At 40.0% G+C, this 8,181-nt stretch overlaps 1 pseudogene; it reads left to right on the top strand.

The window, feature by feature from the left end:
• The first annotated feature begins 6,731 nt into the window (after positions 1–6,731).
• On the top strand, positions 6,732–7,980 carry LOC140238428 (uncharacterized; annotated as a pseudogene).
• Positions 7,981–8,181: the final 201 nt, after the last annotated feature.

Raw genomic sequence — 8,181 nt, 5'->3', positions numbered from 1 at the left:
ATGTCCAAATTTTGGTCTCGATCAAAATTTGGACGCGGAAATTTTTCTCTCTCCCGAAGGTGCGGAAACGCCCGGACATGTTTAGGACAGTAAGCAGACACTTTCAGGAGCCTGCGGACAGTTTGCTGAACGAGTGCGGAATACCAAATTTGCTTTCCGGGTCTTGTCCGGGTCTCGTCCGCGCCCTAGTGGACGCCTGGTCTTAGAAAATATAGCCATTCATCCAATTAATCTCAGTCCAAGGAAAGTGAACATTCTACAAATTTGTGACGATCATGTCATTTTGATATTTTCTTAAATGTGTTAAACTGTCATCACACATTGTCAAGACGTAGTATAGACTTACTATAGAAGATTCATGCATTATGGCGGAGACATACCAGTTGCCATAGCGACATTTCTAGTGTTCATGAAAAAGCACACAGTCATTTTGTGGATTTAGCTACCTTGCCTAGTTTTCGATGGGAGTGTTAATCACATTCAGCGATAATTCTAGTTTCCAGTGGTGGATTCTTGTTTAGTTTTGGAGAGATGGATGGCAGGGAATAAAAATAAGACATGAAAGTGTGTTTTTTTTTTCATATTGTTCAGTATTCATTCTTCAGCTTTCCATATCCTTTTACATCCTATAATCCTACAGCTATCAATAGATACTCGCGTACAAGGATCTTCAAATATGGATGCTGCATCAAGGGCTGTCGCCGAAATCATCTGCACTTTGCCAAACATGCGACTTATGAAATTAGATTACGGGGTTCTCACAGACGAATTCTTTCACACCCTTGCCACGTCAGCATCAAAAACAAAGGTACCAGTACATATTTATCTTCTTTTGTTTTTTGTTTATCTGATTTTCATGGAAGGAAAATCAACTCCATATCCAATTTGACTGTGGTAAAAAAAAACAACAGCAGACAAGGTAGTGATCAAGCAAAGGAATGAAAGTGTTTTCAAATAGGACAAATGATAGAATGTTAGTTTCTATGTTTATGACAGTGAAATATGCAACAATCGCACGATGTGAATAAGATATGCTGATAATGGTTGTAATCGTAAAACTCTTTTTCTATCAGGAAGTATTAATATTCAGAAAAGAGATATTATCAATTCCTTTTTACAAAAAGTGTATTCCTTTGGCTTACATACCATCCTCAAACAAACTGTATTAAACGATTTCATTTTCTCTTGGAATAGAAAGAGTAAGTTTTTCTGCGTACTTCACATTCTTACCAAAGTATTTTATATCATTTTTTCTACCGCTTATAACGCTACATAGCTGGAAACAATTCATCATGTTGGAGGACATGACCTTTCAGCTGCTGCATCAAAGGCCTACGCCAAGAGTATCTGCACCATGCCAAACTTTAAGACTCTGGAACTAGTGGATGCCAACATAACTGACGATTTCTTTGTCGAACTTGCCAAATCAGCATCAAGAGCAAGGGTATTATATTTTGCTTTTGCTTAATCACTTTCCTTTAACACTGAAAAGGGGGGGGGGGGGTGGGGGGGTCATCACGGCCCCCCTGAGACTATTTTGCAGTAACTTCCAGAATATAATATCTCTCCTCGAGACTTCATGACTTTTTCTTTAGAGTCTTATGCAACTTCTGATACCTTTGTGTACGTATATGGGTCAGAATTTTGAACGGTGTACAATTGAGCCAAAACAATGCAAAATTTACAAAGTAGGACATTCTCCAAATCATTTATCTTACCTGAAAGAGTATAACTCAAGCTTTGATATGAACCCAATTATACTGGGATTTTCCCAGAGGAACAAGTCTTTATTCACCGCGGAAGTTTACCATGTCCAGAGCAGCGAACGTCCGTGAGGAATAGTACTGCACATACATTTGAATACCATTTAACATAGCTTGCAACAACCTGATTCAGTTCAAAATCATAACGAAATATCTTTAGGGACATATGTATGTGTTGGCAGAATATTAAGCTTGTACTCTTAACCTGTACGTAATGGTAGACAACTCGTCATTTCTGTTGAAAAATTACTCTTCCGCTAAAAACTTTCTCCAGATTACGCGCATTTTACAGAAACTCAATATTTCGACGTCTTATTTCACTATCCCATTCTTCAATCCCTACTCCCAAATAATATGATACTTTTTTTACGATGTATCTGTACTATGCAGTCTCTATAACCAAACAATAACATAGCATAGTTTTCATCGCGGAGGTTCGCATATAGCTCACGGACGTTTGGAACAAACAAGATGTGGAACAATGCAGCTCTCTTGAGTTGGAAACGCATTTTATTCACAACAAACAGCGATTTCATGTCGAGAACAAACTCCTCTGCAAAATCCTGAATAAATTTTACCAATTCTCAATTATGAAAGCTTGTTTATCTTCCCATGCTGAGGAATCAAAGAAAACAATTTTCCATCTCTCGTAAATGAACGTACAAACGTACGTGCAATTTCAGTGACGTAGTCCATCCTTGAGAACGAATTATATTTATCAAAATTTTGTTATCACGAATTAAAGATTAAGGTCCTAAATTTGCTGTCTAAAGTCTTCAATGCAAACTTTACTGATAACGAACATGGTCACAGCTAAATATGACAGAGAATTGACATACAGTTGAACCTCTCTTATCCGGCCTCCCTTTATCCGGATCTCTCTATTATACGGACGCAATCTCGCCGTGATTTTTTGTTAAATAATTACGGGAGGAAAGGGGGATTCCCAACTCCTTGAGAACTCCTACACAGACACACATGAATTACATATACTTGTTACATTTCTTAACAGTTATTTAGGTAAATAATCCCAAGAATTTATAAAAGAAAATGATTTCATTCTTGCAAACACGAACCTCTATTTTGGGGTCTGTTACTGAGTGTAACAATGAAAAGGTTGCAGTATACACATTACTACATGTGGTACTACAATGGGCTACTGTACATGTGTATGTATATTATGTACATGTATAAAGCATTGAGTCTCCCGTATCCGGCCAAATCCCTTATCCGGATGAGCCCCGGTCCCGACTTGTCCAGATACGAGAGGTTCAACTGTAGATGAATGATAGGAATTTCCGAAGGTTAATCGAAAGGTTTGTTAATTGGAGCATGAAAAGTCAGGTTCGTTTATCCAAATGTGGAGAAACAATCAAATCTTCCAGATTTCAAAACGTCATAATAATCGTTTTCACCTAGAGGATATCAGGCCCATTTCACTTTTAGAAGAACGGACCTAAAAATAGTGAACCTTAATATTTAATTTTCGGATTAACAAACTTTCGGAATAAGAACATTTCTATTAAGAAACCTGCTGAATTAACTACGAACCTTTTAGTTTTTCTTGTCATTTTCGGAATAACAAACCTTTGGACATTCGGAGTAACGAATCTTTGGAAGAGCGAACGTATCAAAGTGCGACCTCAAACCTATTACTAAATCACTACTTTCTAACATGTGTTTTCAAAGTAAGCACAAAAGCACAAACAACTTGACGATCTCTCTGTCTCTTAAATGTAAAATAAGGAAAAAACATCTTGGACAGAATTGCAAATTGACACTGATTTTTATTGATGAGTATAAAAAAACACTATGTCATGATAAACGGAAGATTTGCGTGTTTTCATCAGACAATAATTGTATACTGAATTATATCATGTTCGCTTATGACGACATTTCGATGAATAAAAATGAATAAACGGGGAAAAAAAAAGCTCCTCCAGAGGAATTCGGTGTAACGGGAGTGCACTGGCAGTTCTTTTCTCTTAGTGTTGGAGCTCGATCTCTTCTCTGTTTCCACGTCCTTTTGAAACTTTTCCGTCTCTTCTTAACACATGCCCATTACAGACTTCTTTCGTCATTGCATCCTTTTTGTTTCATTAACCTGAATGTGACTGCGTAGCACTTTGCGGATCTGTTTTGTTTTGGTTTATTTTTCATTTTGGTCGCAGCATGTTCAGGCTACTTAGGAAATGAGAGAAAAATCTTTTTGAAAAGAAAAATAAGAATGTATTAAGGCATAAAATATGACAATTACAGCGAACGTCCGTGATGGAGACCAAAACTGGATGTGTTCTGTTTGAAATGGCAGCTACCTTACTCAAAAGATATACACGGGAAGCATCTGTCACTAAAAAGTGGCACTGTTCCTCTATCTCCTACTATGTAATCCATGGACTTATGCTACCAACGAACACCCGTCAGCAAAACGTTTTCCTTTTGTTATTACAGGTAAATTGAGTGCTGAACGCTATTCACTTTTGGGTATGAGAGACTCAGTGAATTGGTAATATTTTCAAGTACCATTAACTTAATGTACAGTGATATATTTGTAATTATCAAAGATTTCCTTTCTCGGACCGAACGTCCGTGAGCGAAACTTACAGAACCTATAACAGTGCAAATTGTCTCCAAAACCTCATCAGAAAGAAATTTAAATGCACAGAAATGACAGATTACGCTAAATTCCATTTTCCTATAACTTGGTTTTCAGTGATAAGCTGTTTTTGTATAATTAGAGAAAAAACAAGCGTAAAATTGCGAGCAAATTTTGAACTGTTTGTTCATCATGATCACATACCGCCTCAAAAAATCTGAAACTCCTGCTCTAAACTTATTGTTTACTTTTTACAACTTTATTTGTCGCTATTGGAGCTAATAGTTTTGAAGAATAAAGGACACTTTTGGGACAAGTTATCACTATCGGTCGGATTGCATGCGTCACGGACGTTCGCTGAAATTGTCACCGACGTTCGTTCTACTACTAGGGTCATGTTCCAGGACGGGAAACTAATCGACAGAGAGTACGTAGCCTTCCTAACTCTTTCAAAAATTTGAAAAGGTATTGTCAATGCAAATTGTAAGAAATTTGACATCCTTGCAACATATATATTGCTCAGAGGGGGATTAGGAGGTGAATTTTCAGAGAAAAATTATTTGCTTGGTTTTCGGTGAATCGTGTGGTCCAACAACTGCAGACGAGCCCCAGTCCGCTCCAAACATGACATGCAACTCCTTGGCTAGAGAGTCAAAGGTATTTTACCTTCGCTATCAAAGCTAGATGGTGCCCCACTCGATAACGTTTTACTCGGCGATTTCAATATAGATTTGCTGAAGTCTGAGCATGATAATATCTCTAGTGATTTTCTTCACACACTTCTGTCCTCGTCCTTTCTTCCGCTTATTTCTAAACCCACACTTGTTACAGATCGCTCTGCCACCCTCATTGACAATTTGTTTTGTAATATTCTACCCCTCCCCGATTCTTTTATAATTCTTTCAGATATGACTGATCATTTTCCAATAATGACTTGTTTTACTCTTAAAACACCAGCTAATATCAAACCTATTTCATCTCTTTTGTTTAGATGTAGAGTTTCACCTGAAGAGTTAGCTAGTTTTTATGTGGCTCTTGAGAATGCTGACTGGTCAGGAGTATTTGGTAGCGATGATGTTAATATATCTTTTCATAATTTTATGGAAACTTTTAATCATCATTTAGATGATGTAATTCCAAAACAAAGAAATAGAACAGAGTATAAAAAGACACCCAGGTTACCTTGGATTTCAAGATCAATTCTTCGTTCAATTAATAGGAAAAATTGTTTGTATTAAAAGTACAAATCGGAAAAAAATGAGCGATCTAAGAATAGATATACATCATACAAAAATACTTTGACAATAGGCGTTTCAACATCAGCCCGATAAAAATCCAAGCTCGAAATATTTTCGGCGATTGCGAATTAGAGCGCTATTTCATTTCTTATTCACATCAGCCCGAAGAGGGGGTAGCCTGAATAGTTAGAAATTTTGAAATAGCTAATTCGACAGCTGAGTATGTGCAAACAGCATCAGTAATGTGTGTGCTCTCTCAAAAATTCCTCATGATTTGTGTGCAGTGTGTCTCGATCGATCGGGTCACACACGCTAGGCATGATGGGATTCATCGCGCTAATTTCTCAAGTCGTTTTCGCAGTATCAAATAGCGCGCTACTATCCCGCTATTTCAGAAATTTCCCGAGTTGGAGTCGAGAAATTTTCTTGATCAGAGCGATACAATTAGCGCGCTAATTTGTGTTCACATTATCAAATAGCGCGCTATTTCGCTATCGGGAAAATTTCCCAAGTCAGAAAATGGCGCACTATTTCGAAACATCAGGCTGATGTGAAAACGCCCAATGATTTTACGTTCTGAAAAGAAAAGATATTATTCTTAGCAATTATCGAGATATAAGTTTGATATGAAAAATACTTGGAAAGTTTTAAATGTTCCGAGTAAAAACCCTGACATTGATAGAATTAAATTGAATGATGAATTGATTTATGATCCCCTTCATATTGCAAATATTTATAATTCTTATTTTTCAAAAATAAGCGAAAATTATGCTCAAACATTCCTGCAACAGAGACTCATTTTACTGAATTTTTAGGTCAGCGTAACTCTGATTCCATATTTTACTTCTGGAGTCTCCGAAAGAGACTACATTGAGAGACCCGCTTTGCGCACGCGCAGTCATATCGCTTTTCTACGCACGAGTATTCGAACGTAGTTCCCCTATCGCAGTCGAAATTTCTGATTTTTATCGCGTTTTCGCAGTACTAACGGTTCTAGAAACCAGCAGTTAGTGGAATTTAGATCTCCGCAATCTTCCTATATCGTACAATGATTATTCGGTGCTTAGCAAGGCGGCAAGCACAGCCTCTTCTAGCGGCCTCATTCCACGGAAGTCACGCGGTGGCTACATTGTGATGGAGGCACAACAGCTCCAACAGCTGCATCATCCGGCTAAGCCCGGCGCAGCGGAAAGCATCAACGTTGTTTGCGAAGAACGTTCCTCTCCGACAGACAAAAAAGTCAAGCCGAAAAAGAAACTAGTAAAGTCGGATAAGGTTTCCGGTACTAACATGGCGGGTAAAGTGCCGCAATCGAAGCAGGGCCCAAAGACGGCCGAAAAATCCTCGGATGTCGAGGACAGACTATCGAGACTGGAGAGTCTTCTGAGTATTAAAAGTGGTCGACGCGCTGCCCAGTGTAAACTCCACGCCGAAACCGGCATCGCGCCATTTTGTGGCGTACGATGAGGCGCACAGCACCGGACAGTGTGAAATTCCTATGGAAACTGATTTTCAACAGTGCGGGGGGCAGCACGTGTGTGACACGGGCGAAGCCAACAGGGAAGAAGGCGAATTTGTGTCAGACGCGGCAGACGTGCAAGAAATTCCCATTCTCGCAGCAAAATTTGCCAAGCCGGGTGATACGGGGCTACCGGTGGACGAGGACTTAGCCAGCTCTACTTCTTACCTCATCAGCCACCCGCTAGAAGAAAAAGTGTTGGAAGAGACGGCATCTGAGTATCCAGCCCCGAGCAACTGTGTTTACCTCGCTACACCGAAGGTGAACGGCCCGATCTGGGATAACCTACCGCAACACACACGCAGTAGAGATGCTAAGTTACAGCATGTGCAGAAGTCGCTGACAAAGGGCCTGAGCGCGCTAATACAGCCTTTCCCATCACCTCGGCTGACTGACACACAGCAGGACGCATTGGCGTTGCTGTGCAATGCCAATTTTGAACTCAATTCGTTGAGGAAAGAACTTATCAAGCCGGACATGGCAGCCACTTACTCTCATCTTTGCAAACCTTCCACTCCCGTCACAAAATTCCTATTCGGGGATGAATTGGGAAAGAGAATGAAAGATCTCAAAGAGAAGCAGAAAGCTGCATCAGGAGTGATAAGAAACCCAATTTTGCGGCCACGGTCTAGTACGTACCACCCGTACAGGGGAGCAGCTTTCTCCAAGCGACAATACAGAAGCGGTGGCTGGACTGCAAGTTCAGCTGCTTCAACACACAGACCAACAGCCGGCGGAAGTAGCAGATCTTTTTTAGGTCAGCGCCCACAGTGGGGTCACAGCAAGCAGCCACCACCCCGCACAGCGAGCCGCCCCCCACAACAGGCTCCTCAGCACAGGCCTCCAATGCAGCGCAAGAAATAACTACCACATACCCAAAGAGGTAGGTAGTTTCGATTCACATCATGATCATACCTGCAGTCCCCAAAGTATTTGTACATGTGTGCAATGTTTTTCAAGGAAAGCTCCAGTGGCAGTCGGAGGTCGAGTGAGGCTTTTTTACAGGCGATGGTGCCAAATCACAGCTGATCCATTTATTTTGGCAGCAATCAGTGGTTACAAAAT

This window comes from Diadema setosum, chromosome 15 (assembly GCF_964275005.1).
Source record: "Diadema setosum chromosome 15, eeDiaSeto1, whole genome shotgun sequence".
Lineage (NCBI taxonomy): Eukaryota > Metazoa > Echinodermata > Echinoidea > Diadematoida > Diadematidae > Diadema > Diadema setosum.
The sequence above is the reverse complement of the archived record's forward strand: the minus strand, read 5'-3'. Positions and strand labels throughout refer to the sequence as shown.